Source organism: Prionailurus bengalensis, chromosome C2 (genome assembly GCF_016509475.1).
Source record: "Prionailurus bengalensis isolate Pbe53 chromosome C2, Fcat_Pben_1.1_paternal_pri, whole genome shotgun sequence".
NCBI lineage: Eukaryota > Metazoa > Chordata > Mammalia > Carnivora > Felidae > Prionailurus > Prionailurus bengalensis.
In genome coordinates this window covers 117,031,488-117,048,873 of record NC_057350.1, presented here as the reverse complement: position 1 = coordinate 117,048,873, position 17,386 = coordinate 117,031,488, and the positions used below count along the sequence as shown (strand labels likewise).

Below are 17,386 nucleotides of genomic sequence, written 5' to 3'. Positions count from 1 at the left end.
AAATGAGTCCTGGGGCCAGAGAAATGGGGCAAGGATTCCATACAGCTTAAACCTTCTGTGAGGGATAAGTACTTTAGCACTTGGTGGACAATCTGCATACCTTAAAGCAGACCCTGCTCTGCTGCAGGTGCTCATTTCTCCCTCTGTGGAGCCTCAACTTCTGCAATCATCGTTCCTTCATCAGACATTGTATTTACTGCCGTTGCGTAGATACCCTCATTTGGGTTAATGAAATGAAAAGAAGAAGAAGAAGAAGAAGAAGCAGGATATAAAAAGGGAAAACTAATTCAAGTGGAAGAGAATTAATATAAGAAAAAGAAGAAAATATTAAAATAGTTATAATGGAGATTTTATTTATTTATTTTTAGGTACTCTGTATGCCCTACATAGGGCTGGAACTCACCACCCTGAGATGAAGCATCGCATGCTCTTCCTCCTGAGCCAGTCAGGTGCTCCTTCTCATGGAAATTTTAAATAATAGAATTCAAAAATCAGTAAAATAGGCAGCACTGGAGAAATTCCTGGAAGTTAGACTTAATTTTCCATGTGTCACTTTTCATCTTTCATTTAAGTTGATTTTCTTTTTTTTTTTAAATTTTTTAATGTTTATTTATTTTTGAGAGAGAGAGAGAGACAAAGTGTGAGCAGGGGAGGGGCCGAGAGGGAGGGAGACACAGAATCTGAAGCAGGCTCCAGGTGCTGAACTGGTAGCACAGAGCCCCACATGGGGCTCGAACTCACATTGGTAAGATCATGACCTGAGCCGAGGTCGGACGCTTAACCAACTGAGCCACCCAGGTGCCCGTATTAACCTGATTTTCTAAACCAGTGATTAAATTTCAAAGTGTGGTCCCTGGACCAGCAACAATAGTGGCAACTGAGAACTTGCTAGAAATGCAAAGTCTTGAGCCTCAATGTAGACCTACTGAATTAGAAGGTTTGGGTATGGAACCCAGAAATCTGTTTTACTGAACCCTGCAGGTGATTCTGAGGCATGCTAGAGTCTGAGACCCATGGCTTGACTACTTATTGGAATCATCTAAGGAATGTTAAGAGCTGCTGGTGACTGGCCGCTCCCCCAGGCAATTCTGACTTAATAGACTTGGGGTGCAGTTTGGGTTTCAGGAGTTTTAAAAGCTCCCCAGGTGATTCTAATGTGCAGCTAGAGATGAGAACCAATGATCTATATCTACTGGGCTCAAACAATTAGATCCCTTTCCAGATCTGGTTAAAACAGTGATTTCCAAACACATCTGCTCACTGGGATCACTTGGTTAAACTTCACCAATAACTGATACACTGGAGCACCCCCAGAGACTGAGAATTAATTGGGATGTGACCTGAGCCTGAAAAATACAAAAATCAGCTGATTCTGATGTGCAGACAAGTTTGGGAAAGAGTGGGTTAAAGACTAAATTCCCAGTTCTAAAAACTAAATTACTAGCTTTAAAGTAGACACTAAATTCATGACCTTTATAAAAACTAATGATATATAATTATATATATGTATAACTGAAGAGTTAACTGCCTCTCAATATCCCTGAACAAAATGGAGATTAAAAAGAAAAAAAAAAAGGGTGATTCGTAGCCCAAGGTAAGGTAAAGGGAGCAATGCTTCTCAACCTTGGCAACACATTAAAATCTCATGGGAACTTTAACAACTTCTAATACCTAGGCCTCACCTCACGCCAATTAAATCCAATTAAATCCAAACCTCTGGGTGTAACTGGGGTATCAGTATTGTTTAAATTAAATCAGAACGTTGCAGAGTAATCAAAGTTTCACTATTCCTTAAATCTCCTCCAAAAGGGGAACCCTGTTAGGGCACCTAGGTGGCTCAGTGGGTTAAGCGTCAGACTTCGGCTCAGGTCTTAATTTCAGTTTGAGCTCAAACCTTGCATCAGACTTGCTGTCAGTACAAAGCGTTCTTTGGATCCTCTATTCCCCTCTCTCTGCTCTTCCCCTACTCTCTCAAAAAAATCAAAAACAAATACTAAACACACAAACAATACGGGAATGCTTGAGGACTGTTGGTGGGAATGCAAACTGGTGCAGCCACTCCGAAAAACAGTATGGAGTTTCCTCAAAAAAGTTAAAAATAGAAATATCCCATGACCCAGCAATTGCACTACCAGGCATTTACCCAAAGGATGAAAAATACTGATTTGAAAGGATACATGCATCCCAATGTTATAGCAATATTATCAACAATAGCCAAACTATGGAAAGAGGCAAAATATCCATCAACCAATGAATGGATGAAGAAGCGATACACACACACACACACACACACACACACACGCATGCACACAATGGAATATTACTCATCCATCAAAAAGAATAAAATCTTGCCATTTTCTATGACATGAATGGAACTAGAATGTTTTATGCTAAGCGAAATAAGTCAGAGAAAGGTGAATATCATATGATATCACTTACATATGGAATTTAAGAAGCAAAAAGGAGGAACATAGGGATGGGGAAAAAAAGAGAAGGAAGCAAACCATAGGAGACTCCTAACTATAGACAACAAACTGAGGGTTGCTGGAGGGGAGGTGGATGGGAAATGGGCTAAAGGCGTGATGGGCATTAAGGAGGGCACTTGTGTTGAGTACTGGGTGTTATATGTAAGTGATGAGTCACTAAATTCCACTCCTGAAACCAATATTACACTACATGGTAACTAACTAGAATTTAAATAAAAATTTTTTAAAAATTGAAAAATGAAAAATAAATCTCAGAAGTTTCCACAGGGCACCTGAAGTTGAGAACCATGGGTTAGAGTGTAGCATCACTTCAGGAAAGATGATTTAGTCATTCCAGTTTTCTTACAGGTCACAGATGAGCTGGACCTGCCTTGTGTGCTCAGGGAAGGAATGACAATGTCACTAGCAGGGGTTATGATGCTGACACCAGCATAGGACTTTTCCTAATATATGTCTGTCCAGTATACTTTTGGCTTTTATTGCGAGTGATTTGGCACTTGGTGGCTGAATACTACCTACATAAGTCACCTAATAATCTTTCAATGTTATATTATTACTAAAAGTCAAACATTTGAGCCCCATTCAGCTTATGTTAGTGCTTATGTTAGTGCTTATGTTAGTGCAGTGGTTTTCAACCAGTGGTGATTTGTCCCCCAAAGAATGTATTACAATATCTAGAGATATTTTGATTTTCACAACTGTTGGAAGGGTGGGAATCTTCCATGAACACCTCATAAGTAAAGGCCAGGGAAGCTTCTAAACATCCTATAATGTACAGGACAGCTCCAGACCAATGAAGAATTATCTAGTCTAAAATGTCAGTAGTGCTGAGGCTGGAAAACCTTGCTTTTGTGGTAAGCCTATAGGCTTCATCTATTTCCAGAGAAAATGTAGATCAAAGGTAGAAAGTACATTAAAAAGAAGAATTTGCCTGGGGAAGAGTCCAGAAAAGTCTCTAGAACTTCTTGATAGAAGCAAATACTGTGAATTCGATACCTTGTACCTAAGGAAAAATAAATTCATCCACAGAGTGGTTTTGAATCGACAAATAATTATTATCACAATATCTATTTAAAGTTTGCTGCTATGTTTCTCAAAGTGAATTCAAACTTACAAAATCAAATATATTTTAATGATAGAATCCCACATCTGTGGAAATATATTTAGACCAACCAACAAATCCCCTAGAGTATGTCTTCCATCCATGCTTTTGTTCCCAGGACCCTGAGTGTCCTTTGCTATCTTCTATCCAGCCTAGTCCAAGTACATTTTTGAAGTCACAGTTAAGGAGTCAAATCCTCCTTTGGCCTAGGACCCTCATGCTAAAAGAGGTATTTCTTCTTCGTGTTCTCAGAATACTCTGTGCACATTTGCATTATAGTATTCATATAAACATTTAAAAATATGCATCTGTCTCCTCAAATAGTTTCTTGAAGGTAGAATATTTGTTCTGTAGTTCCAGGATCTAGCAAAAACACCTGGCACATTATATCTACTCAAATTTTTGTTAAATAAACAAAAAAAAAAGATGATACATTTACATCCTTAGTTGTTCCTTATGCAATACTAGGAAAACAACTATTTTGGATGAACTCTTACATAGGTAAGAGATCTATCATATCAAAAACAGTTTTGAAGTTCACTCAGACACAAAAGTCCACATTTATATTTAGACTCAATTATGGGTTTTGCTTCCTGCCTCTCCTAGTCACTTTCAACCCTCAGTTTTAGAGTTCAAGGTCACTGAGCACAAATAATAAGTTATTTCTTTTCCCCATACAAAATGCTGTAAAAACCTAACCTAAATGGATTAGCAAAAAAGCCTTGGAGTTTAATGTGTTTTTTCTAGGCTCATTATTAAAACGATCTTCATATGAATACATTTTGATTGTCTAAAAATATTTGTATATATAAAAAAGAAAAGCTTGAAACTTTGACACTCTGAGAATATATTTTCCAGCTCTTTCTAGTTGTATCCTCCCAAGTCCTAGTTCTAGGTACTCATAAGGTATTTTTAATCATTTCTGTCTGTTCATTTTGATTAAAGGAATTGGGTTGGGGGAGGGGTGAAGAAAGTAAGTTTGCCCTTCCAGAAAGGGCTACAGTAAGTATGTCATTAACATTTTTCTACCGCCAAATTTAGTCATCAGCTTAATTGCTGGGATTTAATTGTTCTCATGAGGTTTTAACAGTGACTGCTTCATTGACCATCTTATTCTACAAAGACAATATATGTACAGACTCTGAGATTCTATATTGTTTCTGGTAAAAGATCAGCATTTAGCTGATAGAGAAAGCAAATATACCTAGTTCAAAATATGTGTTTGTGAGAATTGTGGAGAATAGTCACTGCAAATCTAAGAATACTTCCTTTTCCATCTGTACCTGACAGCTAAAAGTCTCAATGCACCATGTACGGCCTATCAAAGTGAGCAGCTAGTCAACAAACCTCTAATAAGACTCTTTCCTTTCACGTACATTTAACAAAAATAGAAAGACCATTGAAATGCAGACTAAAGAAAAAAACAAGACTGTAAACTTTACATCTGACTCACTAAGGACTTTTTATGTCTTCCTTGCTGCTGAATTTCGATTGTTTATGTACTTTTTGCTGCATTTCTGTGAGTTTTCTTCCTGTTCTCCCAAGATAATTTTGTATTGAGGAGGAGGCCGGAATCGAGGCTTTTGTTCTGGAGGTAAGAGACCAGATTCCTATATATGTACTTTAACATTGCTATTCATACTGTACAATGAACATCTGCATAGCATTCTAGTCTTTGTATTTCCCATAAATCATCACCGGATACAGGTTAATTCTAAGTAAAAGACCCTTAGGTCTTATTTCATGTCATTCCACCCACCACAATTATATTTGTATATGTGTATAAATATAAAGATTTATGTGTATTGTTCCGGAAGCAAAGTTTAATGGCTCTAGAAACCACTAATTGTGTATTGTGATGTCATAGAAAGAAAAATATAAGATGCATTTCCCAAAGTTATATATACACACATACACATACACATGTGGGGGTGTGCTACTGGATATAGAAAAGTGGGAAGCATGAAGGCTTACTTGAGAGTGGCATTTGCCCACATGTTTTGGATGAGTGGCAAAGACACATACGCATGAGGAAATGCATAAATATATTTTTAAGCCCCTCCCCCACAACGTAGGTGAATCAATTGCCTATCAATTAAGTTGTTGAACTAGATCACGTAGGTTTCGTATTTCTATAAATTTTAGGATTCTATGAATGAGATTTTTTTTAAGCAATGCATACGCCCACCAAATTTTTCATCTGATGGTGAAAGCTGGAATCTCTATCTTTGTGGTCCTCCCAAGTGTGTTCAGATTTTTCTAAACAGAAATTGGTACCCAGTCCATCTTTTTCATTTTCCTCATCACTCGATGGTTAGCTCTTTCTTCAAGTTCTCTATGAATCATTTTTTGAACCATTAGAAGTGTTTAGAGATTTAGTAAGGGAAGAAAATTACAGGGAATGTTTCACAAAGTAAGAATATGAAAATCTAGGTGATAACTGGCCTCTTTCAAGGGACATTACTAACATTTTCTTCCAATTTTCTAATTTGCAACAAAGTAGCTTACTTTAAAACATTTCATTATTTAAAATTATTTCAGAGCTGCATAGGCTGCATGGGGAGAGTGACTAGTCCAATTATCTTAGCAGTTATTTCTAACATGTAATGCTGTTCTGGAGGCACAGTAGCAATCAGACAGTATTGTTTGTCCCTGGAGAAACGTTACTTCACGAAAGGAGGAGTCTCCAATATTTTTTTTTCCTGGAAAATGAAATGGTAGGTCCTAATAATGTACTATTTTATTATTTTAATGTTTACTTATTTACTTTGAAAGAGAGAGCATGAGTGGAGAGGAATGGGGGGGGGCGGGGGGAAGAGAGAGAATCCTAAGCAGACTCCACACTGTCAGCACAGAGCCCCAGTGTGGAGCTCAGTCTCACAAACTGAGATCATGACCTGAGCAGAAATCAAGAGTTGGACGCTTAACTGACTGAACCACCCAGGAGTCCCTAGAGGTATTATTTTAAATTGTAATTCTCTATTCTAACATATACACTTGGTTGCAGATTGTAGAATCTATTCCAGTTATTTTAAGTTGTAGAGGATTATTAAGAAATATTAGAAATATAACAGAACTTTTGGAAGCACTGAGGGAATAGATTCTAGGTTCAGCTAACAGTAATTATTCCACTCATCACACCGCAGAACTGACCTTGCCCACATCAGAACCACAGTACTTTTGCTGAAGTCAGCCATTTCCATCGCCAAGCCCAGAACCATGCTTGGTTCCATGACAAGAAAACTGCCAAGGCCACTGGAAATCTCACATATCTCCATCTCTGCCACTCCACACCTGATGCCCTCTCCTCACATCTGTTCCAAATTAAACCTCATACAAGTGCATCTGATTAGTAGAAAATGCACTTAGCACAGAGGAGGAAAATGTAGATTTAAAAAATTCTATTTTGGAAAAGTTTCCCATGTAGGGGACTACCAAATGTGAGAATGAGATTCAGAAACTTGGAGATAACAACAGGTGACAGTTACCTACTCTATGAACTCTTTAGTAAGCACAACCTCTCAATATTGTGGTGTTACCTTTATAATGGTTTACCATTTTTTGAGGTTCCAGTTTGGGATCTAAAAGTCAGGGTAAGAAAAACCAGCCAGGTAACTGGCTGGCCAACCTTGAAATATACAAACAACAACAACAACAACAACAACAACAAAAACCCAAGTCAGGTCTTGTTGGCCACCCTGTGGTTGATGATCTAACTTAGCAGATATTTAGGCTTCCCTGATACAGCATTGAATCCCATTTCAATACGGAAAACTTGAGTTATCAGGTCAGGACCATTTTAGCAAAAATTATTTCTGTAGTTGCTAATGAGGTCCAGATCAAGCCATGAGGTCCAGATCAAGCCAATAGAAATTCAAAGGTTTCAGCTCCCCTGGCTTTTGGACTGTTGAAATTTCCAATTCACTTTTAAACAGTTCTCTACAGAGAGCACATATTGGCATGATTAAATCATAATTACCTCCCCATAAACACAGTCTTAACTTTCTCTAAGTAATGGTTAGCTGGATATTCTCTCCAAATGTAGCCAACTTCTTCTATATGAATGTGGAAGAATATGGAGTAAGATGAATATAAGAAAAATATAAATAAAATATATAAAAATATATAATGTACATAATATCTAAATATACAAGTAAACAAATGTAAATAATAATATAAAAATACACACTACAGTACTGAGTGTCAAGTAAAATTTATTTTTACACTTCACAAATAAAAAATACCATCTACATTTGTGCTTTCCAGAGAATGAAAGCATTATAATGGAATATTTGAGGACTTAACTCAATTTTACCAGCTTTCTTTCCTTTGGACCATGTATGTGTGGTAAACATTTCATATAAATAACAGCATGTGCTCAAAGTTCAGGCAAGCACATAATTGCTTAATGAAAACAATTAGTAGCATTAGAAAACACTTATCTCGACGTTTTCTTTTTCCATGCCCATGAATGGATCTATGTGAGGAGTATTCACATGCATTTACAGTTTTCTAATATTCCTTTCATAATTTATGTCTCTTGAAGTATTTTCTAGGGCATATGTCATCTTTATCCCAAGCAAAATCTTCTCTATACTGAATCTGTTTTCCCTACTTTCGTGCCAATCTCTCCCCTTTTCATGTTCCCTGGGGCTATAACCACTTCTTATGGTTTGTTCTTTGTTGTTGCTTCTGCCCAATCTCTCCCTGTGTTGCTCTCTCTTTTTCTTGGTTTTGCTGTATGTATTTATAAGTTTTATAAGGGTTTTCATGTACATATCAGCTCTCCCATATAAACACAATGGACTGTCACCCAGTGGGCTAACAGTAAGGCCAGTCCGTTAAGTGGCAGTGATGGTACAAAGGATGATATCCAGGAAATGCTGGGATGATGGTCCCTACATGCTAAAAGGATCATGTCTTTATTTCTTCATGGGTTGGGACATTTGATTTAAAGCATTGTTAAGAAAGTAAGTTTTTAATCCTAAAAGTCAGACTATCATCTAATAACACTGAAGGGAAAAAAAGAAGGAAACTATTGAGATTTAAGAAAGCTTTCAGGGGCGCCTGGGTGGCTCAGTCGGTTAAGCATCCCACTCTTGATTTCGGTTCAGGTCATGGTTTCATGGTTGTGAGATTGAGCCCAAAATCGGGGTCTGTGCTGAGCACGGATCCTGCTTAAGAGTCTCTCTTCCCCTCCATCTGCCCCTCCTCTGCTCATGCACACGCACACCACCTCTCTCTCTCAAAAAAAAAAAAGTTTTCAAAGCAGGGAAATAAATAAATGTTTTTAATTTATTTACCAAATAAATACATGCCATCTCACACTCAGACACTTCAAAGGAAAGGAAAAAGGAGAGCTGACGCCTGAAAGTACAGCTAAAGAGTATTTAGGAGGTGACAGAGTACAATACATAATGTGAAGATTGTTTTTCAGCTAGGAAAACAATGTTTGTACTCTCTAAGGACAATTTCATTTTTAATCATTTATATTTCCTTTTTACAAGACCAGGTGCTTAGTGAACAAAATGGTTTTTATTGATTGGTTGATTTTGTTGGGATGGTTTCTGATGACTACATAGCTCATCTGACATAGAATATGATATCACCTTTAGCTCCAGAGGGTTTTCTCAAATCTTAATGAGCAAGAGAGAACAAAAGAAAAAAAAGGGTGGGGGGCAGAGAGAGAGAGAGAGAGAGAGAGAAAAGGGGGAGAAGTGAGAGGCAGAGAAAATGTGAGTATGTGTCTGTGTGTGTGAAAGAGAGGACACTTACATAGGAATTTAGCTAGGTGTTTGAGTTTGCAAAGGCAAATATAGAATGGCTGTTTTCATGGCTTTTATTCTAGCAGGGAATCAATTCTTTGGGAGTGATGTATTCTGTCTCAAGGATCAAGGAATTCTTCACAGAAGAGTTGTTTTCTGAACATGGTTTTTAAAGCAGTGTTTTCAAAGTCTAGTTCAGTGGTTCTGAGTGGTTTCTTGCTGAACATTAGAAGTCACCTGGGAAGTATTTAAGTCACACCATTGTCGAAACATCTTGTGAGTGCCACCCCACCTTTCTTCAAGACCCTAGGTTATTCTAATGTGCAGCCTGGGTGGAAAATCACCAGTGCAGGGCTCATTACCTATGTCGGAAATACCCAGGTCCTTGGGATCTCAAGGTATGGGGCCCTTGGAACAGTACCATAAATGATACTTGTAGACCTGGAAGTTTGAAGACCTTAAATGACCAACAAAATTTTCTATAAGGATTTCATCCTAGGTAGCGGTAGCAACTTATCCAAACTCAAACAGGTGTGAAGCTGGATGGAGGATGATGAGACTGAAGATTAAAAGAAGGAGCCCCATTATGAAGAACATATGATGCCAGCCAAGGAGCTTCACTCTTGCCAGGCAGATGAGAGCCACTGAGGGTTTTAAAGGTCCAGGCGACATCTTGAGGGGTAAATTTAGAAGGACCGTTCTGGTGGGGCTATGTAGGAAGTCCTGAAGCAAGGAAGGCCAATGTAGAGGCTATTGAAAAAGTCCAGGCAATGGATGGACAGAAGAGATGAGAAAATGAAAGATCCTACATACATTTTAAAGAACAATTCACAGAACTTGGAGATGTATTGGGAAGAAGATGAGTAGAGGAAACCTTCCCACGTTTGTTTGCTTGTTTTTTCTTGAGTGGCCATGGCACGACGTGGGTTTTCTACTTGACATGTAATTAAAGGGAATGACACAAACCCAATCCGTGTTCTCTATGAACGTTAAATAAAAATACATGAAAATGCAAAGAAACACACCGTATTGGCAGGTAGAAAAATGGAAACACTATCAATCAGTAATGAACTTCCTTGAAGGGCTAACAAGAAATCTAGTTCACATGGTGAATTTTAGGATTAATAGTCACATGCAATATCAGCTAAACATAGTTTTGAAAATCTGGACATCATGTAGTAAGACTGAAGGGTAAAACCAGTTATTTTCTGACCATTTTAGGTTTTCTTAAACGGACTTAGATCTAGTAGAAACAGCTCTGATCCAGAAAAGGACTTCCATGGCTTTACTTGTTGTAGTAAACAAGTAGTAAACAACTTTACTTGCTGTACTCCAGATTCTCTCTGGAGCCAGAACTAGAGACAACTTTATTTTTGAGTGCTTTTGTTCTGTTGGATTACATTTCATAATTTAATAACAATATGTGAGAAATAACTAATAAAATTGTTTTGAGGAATGCTGTGAATGTAAAATATGACCACATACTAAATAATGTGCTTAATGAACTATAACGATTAAACGGGTAGATTAATGTCCTGTGAAACTTTAGCAAGTTAATTACAATACAGTGAGAGGCAAAAGCATATGTATTGTACTCAGTGCCATGTGGGAACGGAATTTTACGTATCCCTGGTTCACAGGTGATCTCTGATACTCTGCATCACAGAAAGAAAAAAAAAACATGATATTTATTAAGGACAAAGTAGGGAAATAAAAATGAAGCAATTATGGCAAATGCATGTCTTGTTTTTAAGTTTCAGTCATGTATTTAAATATTTTAATGGCTTTCAAGTTATACGTATTGTTTGAAATAAAGTTATCTAGAAATGAGTAAAGTCATATTTTTGGAGAGTTACAAGCAAAATGATAAAGTCACTGGATGTTGGAAAACTATGGCCCCAACAAAATAGTGTATGAAACTAAGTGAAAACATAGAAGAATTAGTTCATTCATTACTTATTCAGTTAAATAAGACTCTTTTAATGCAAATAGCCATGTCAACTTTTTCATCTTTTCTAATTGTAAGAAAAATTCATCCTCACCGACCGCAAACTTTTCAGAAAATTATGAAGAAAAAAAAAGATCTTCTACCCAGAGATAATTATTACTAATAGTTGTTGTTATGCACCCTTATAAAATAGTCTTGGAGGTTATCTGCCTTCAGCTGTTTGCATAACTTTCTCTTTTTCTCTTAATAATGTGGTATATATACTTTTTAATGTCAACCATTTTAAATGGTCGTAACCCCCCACCATTGGACATTAAGTTTTTACCATTTTAAGAAATATAAACAAAACTGCAAAAAGTACCCTTATACACAAACCCTCACACACTTATCTAATTACTTTCTTAGGATAACTGTCTAAGTAACCTCAAATTATATTACTTACTTGATATCTAAAAAGATACCAGTGTTTAATTTACACTCATATCGATACTAAAAATGTTAATGTTTAAGTCCTATCCAATTTCATACCTGAAAAATATCTTCCTAAACAACTTTTCATGTGTTTTTTTTTTGGCCATTTATATATTCTTTTCTTCATGATCCTGCTCATTACTACATTTTCTATTGTTTTATTGTTCATTATAAGTGTTTATGTAATTCAAACTATCAGTCTTTTGCTGAGAAAGTTGTCCCCACCCTAAAATTATAAAAATAACTTCCTAAATATTCTTTTAATTTTGTGATTATTTTCTTCCCGTTAAATTGTTAATTCATCTCAGATTTTTGGCATTAATTCACTTGAGACTTTGGTATGAAGAAAGGATACAATATTTTTTTCATCAGAATCAAATTGTTGCAATGCCATGTTTTCTTTAATCCATCCTACCCCCACCACAGTAAGAAAAACCTTTATTATTACATACTAAATCCTCATATACACATAAATCTATTTCGGGAATTGTTAGTGCATTCCATTGATTTTTTTCCAGGGACAATTTCATTATATTTTTAAAACAGACTTCTAATACTTGGTAGAGCAAATCTTTCTTATTTTTATTTTAAATTATTTTTCTAGTTATATTCATGTAAGTATTATTTTAATGAACTTTGAAATAATTGTAAGGTTTTTTTCCCTCCAGTTCAATTGGGCTATTAATTAGTATTCATTATAGGTTAATTTTTATTTATTTTTTAATTTTTTTAATTCTTTCTTTTTCTTGTTATTTAAAAAAATTTTTAATGTTTATTTATTTTTGAGAGAGAGAGAGTGAGCAAGGGAGGGCCAGAAAGAGAGGGAGACACAGAATTCGAAGCAGGCTCCAGGCTCTGAGCTATCAGCACAGAGCCCAACACAGGGCTCGAACTCATGAACAGGGAGATCATTACCCAAGCTGAAGTGGGACACTTAACCACTGAGCCACCCAGGCACCTCATGGGTTAATTTTTAGAAAACATATCTCTAAGACACAGAGCAGTACCATCCAAGAATATTGCATGTGATTCTGTGCTTTAAGGCAGTTTTCAACTCTTTAGTGAATTTTTAAAAGTTTTCCTTACACAATTTTGCCTATCTCTTGTTTTCTTTTTTTTTAATGTTTATTTATTTTTGAGAGAGAGACAGAGCATGAGTTGGGGAGGGGCAGAGAGAGAGGGAGACACAGAATGCGAAGCAGGCCGGGGGTTCTGAGCTGTCAGCACAGAGCCCGACTCAGGGCTGGAACTCACAAGCTGCGAGATCATGACCTGAGCTGAAGTCAGACGCTTAACGAACTGAGCCACCCAGGCGCCCCGATTGCCTACTTCTTGTTAAGTTCATTCCTGATAGATTTATTTCGAAGTGTTTTATGGTTTCTGTGTTCTTTTTTATTATCGTATTTGCTATTGTTGATAACTCTCTTTTCCTGATATATTTACATAATAATTTTGTATATTTATTTTGGGATTAATTCTTTTACTGAATTCTTACTGTTTCTGAAGACTTTCCTGGATTTTCCTTGTATTATGTAACTTACAAATTACACCGTTTTCACCATATCCTTTCCATATTTATGCCTATTATAGAGTAGGTCTCCTGAAGCAACAGTGAAAAATAGTACTGAGTGTATGGGCGTGTGGCTGGCCTAGTTGGTAAAGCATACTACTCCTGATCTCATGGTCAAGAGTTCAAGCCCCACATTGAATGTAATGCTTACTTAAAAAAAAAAAATAGCAGTGACTGCATATAAATGTATTTGGGTTTAATTTATACAGGATTATTTATTGTATTTAGTTATTAGGCCTAAAACTTGCTCTAGGTATATACACGCATACAGATGAATTTTAATAAATGTCTTTTTTATAATCAGTTGAGATAATTATGGGTTTGCTTGGGTTTTTTTTTTTTTGCTTTTTTAAGCCTTTACTATGGTGAAAGTCATACATATTCTATTCATACGACACCAACAGATAATTATGAATTGCTGTTCATTCTGCAAAACAGTTTTGTTCGTTGGCTGGTTGGTTGGTTACGGAAGAATGGTTGACACACAATGTTACATAAGTTTCAGGTATGCATCACTGTGACTCCACAACTCTGTCTGTTATGCTCTGCTCACCCCAAGTGTAGCCACCATTACTGCAGAATTCCCAGTGGTCTCCAAATTGTGGTGATACATTCAGGTAACTGAGAGAAAAATGTTAAAACTTTCATCTCAATAATCCATGTCCTTTGAAACAACTGCGTAGCATATTAGTAGAACATTACAACTCTACAAATTTTAAATAAACACCTACTGGGTTTGCAGACTCAAAATTTTATCCTGTACTGATTTCCTAGATAAGTGATAAGATATACTGAACTTTTATTGTTTTCCTGAATGAAGGACAACTTATCTTCCTTGGTGGAGTTATGCTTCTTTCTGAGGTCAATCATCTCAAACCATAGTTGATTTTTCGTTAGAACTTTTTTCTTTCGATCACCTTGATGGCATTGATGCTATGGTATTTGGTACGTGAACAACTGTTCATAAAATTAAATTTCATATGGCCCCTTATGAATAAAAAATGCTCACTGTTTTAATTCAGTGTTTTACCATTGAAAATTTTACAATATTAATACTGTACACATTACTTTGAGTTTTCATATTTTCCTGTTGTATTTTTAACCATCTATTTTTGATATATTTTTATTTGTGTTCTGCATTATGTTTCACAGAAAAATACTAAAGATAAATGTATATACTATCACTAATATTTTAAATATTGTTTCAGAAGAGTAATTCAATAATAGAACCTATAGATCTAGAAAGGATAAGGCATAAGTAGTATTATTTACAGATTTTATTATTCACAGAGTCCGTCTTTTCAAATTTGCTTAAAGGTTCAGAGGCACATTTTATAAATGTGCATTCTATTTTTTGGAATAAGTGTTCCAAAATGTTTTCTTGACTTTTCTGTCATCTGTTATGTTGTTTTTCTCCCCTTGAGTGAAATTTTTCATTGGCCCCATCAGTGTTTTGTTTCCAGTTTCTTAAGGCTGTGGAGGAGCTCAGCATTGGGTGAAGATTCCTGAGAGCGGACCCTCCTTGAACTCTCTCCCAGTTAACCCCGTTGACCATTAGACTCTTAGCTAGAGGCCTGGGCAGGTGTATTGCTTATGTTCTGTTGTTCGGCTATTCCGTGTTCCCATGGATGTTGAGGCGGTGGGTGAGGCAGCTTGAGCAGACAGCGTCAATACTTTATGCATTCTCTGACCACTTTAGCCCAGTCCTCGGCCATGGGTATATCTGCCAGCATCTTCCTGATCTCAGTAGTTTCACGGTCATGAGAACATGTCAGCCTGACTAGAAGTGGTGAAAGACCTGTGACTCAAGTGCTTTTGTTGGCTGCTTAGTCTGCCTATATATAAATGAGGTTTTTGTGTTCCCCAAAATATCCTTCAAGAAAGTAGATATTGCCTTAAACACGAATTCTGCTAAAACTTTGCCTTTTAGTGGACTAATCTCAATTATTTTATTTTTAATCTTGAAAATTGTTTTGAGGAAAGAGCTTAGCCTGAAATGACTGTAGTCAATGGTAGAAAGATCCTACACGCAGCCTCAATACCTATTTTCTGGTGGTTTGACAATTGTGGACCATATCTGAGCTTTATAATGGGGTAACATATAACTTGTATTGATACAATTAAAATATTTTGTAATGTTTTCTCCAAACTGCTCTACTCATATCAGGCTTTCACTGTCTCTTAAAATCTAAAACTATATAGTTCTTTCAATACTCCAATGCTGAAACGTTCTAAAGAAAACCAAAAACAGCAGTATGTTGCTCAATTCTTTCAAATAAAATGAGATAAAAAGAGATAAAATCTTTATCTAGTGTGACCAGCAGCAACCACTCTCTATAGCGATTAAATCTTAGTAAATATGTTATTAAAATACAATCTTAGTGTTCAGTTTCCATGTAGCTACCAATGCCAGGGATCTGTACGTATCCTGTTACATCTAGACCTACATTTATATAAATATAAGAAGAATGTAAGTTGTTTAACGTTGTGAAATATCCCTCAGTCCCTGTGTGTGACTGTTACAAAGTGCAGTCGGGAACTCTAAGTACCCCAGGAACTAAGCGATAGAACATGAAGAAGAGGGAGAAAATAGAAAGTCGGCACTATTGGGAAATACATATTGTACAGGAAATATTACGCTCATACTATCTGAACTGAAAGAATTTGCAAGTTACTTGATTTGTCTCTTTCCCTTCCCTAGTTGCTTTGGCTACAAAAATCCTCCTTGAGCTTGAAACTGCCCCCATCCTTACGGCACAACCTGCAGGTCACCAAGGCTTACAGATGCATTCAGCGAGAATGCTGTGAACGAGGGGCTCCTGGGTGGCTTGGTCGGTTAAGAGTCATACTCTTGATTTCGGCTCAAGTCATCATTTCACCCTTCCTGAGTTCGAGCCTCACAGCAGGCTCCATGCTGTCAGCGTGGAGCCCGCTTGGGATTATCTCTGCTTTCACTCTGTCCCTCTCCCATCCCCCTCTCCTTCAAAATAAATAAATAAACTTAAAAAAGGAGAGAATTGCGTGAATAAGAGTTGTCCCAGAGAGTGAATGGTGTCAGCCGCGAGAGCCCATGTTTAATTGTGTGGTGCCAGGGCTGAGCATCGAACTCGCTATGACAGAGGGGCCTATACATGTATTCATGACTCTGCTTTTGCCTGTTTCTGATAGACAAGACACAGGAGACTCTCTGAAGTGCCTGACCCGGGGCAGGGATTTCTCTTTCGGGGTGGACTGCTCATTGCTGAAGGGCAGTCCTGGGGATAAGGCCCCAGGGAGCCTTCCTGCTTTCCTCCTGGCTCACTTCTCTCCCCTTTCAGGCCCTCCTTCCTCATCCTAAGTTTGCTGTAGCACCACTCAGGAATTGCTTCACTTATTATCCTCTAGAGATTAAAAACAAGAAAGGCTACATATTGAAACTCTATGTCCTCTGTTGATTTGCTTCGAATTTTGTTGTATCAGGCCCATATTCTTCAGAGGCCATGTGCGTGTGTGATTATTGCCATTCTCCGCTTATATTAAGGATAGAATACACTCTATTTTTAGTTCTTATTTCTCACTCTGGTATGTTTTTGAGAGAAGAGAGAGAAAGCGTGCAGCCTCCGCTGCCGGGTTTAAACATTCCCGATTACTTTTTAAATCGGCTGACTTCATAAAATTCATTGTATTCAGCATGAAAAGGCAGATTCAAGCATTTCCACAGGATTATAAAAGTCACATAATACAATTTCATAAGATGTATTTAGACCTTTCAGATAACATAAACTCTTTAGGACTTCTATGTCTGTCTGTATTTTAGATTATGGCCTAAAACATTTAAATAATTATAATAAAATAATAGTAGAATGGAAAAAGTAACTGGAAACGAAAGGACATACCTTTTGTCTGACAGCTGCAAAATCTTGCTTAGTCTCCGTTCAGATGTATTAATAGCACTATTATGACAGAACACAATGGTGTCATCATAGACTGGATATTTCTTCAGGCTGGGGAGCAATAGCGTGCAAGTGACACATTAACAAAAGCACATTTGTTTCATTTTGATAG

At 36.9% G+C, this 17,386-nt stretch overlaps 1 pseudogene; it reads right to left on the bottom strand.

Moving 5' to 3' along the window:
• The window catches only part of LOC122491025, a 98,536-nt pseudogene that overhangs the window by 41,116 nt on the left and 40,034 nt on the right, over nt 1-17,386 (bottom strand).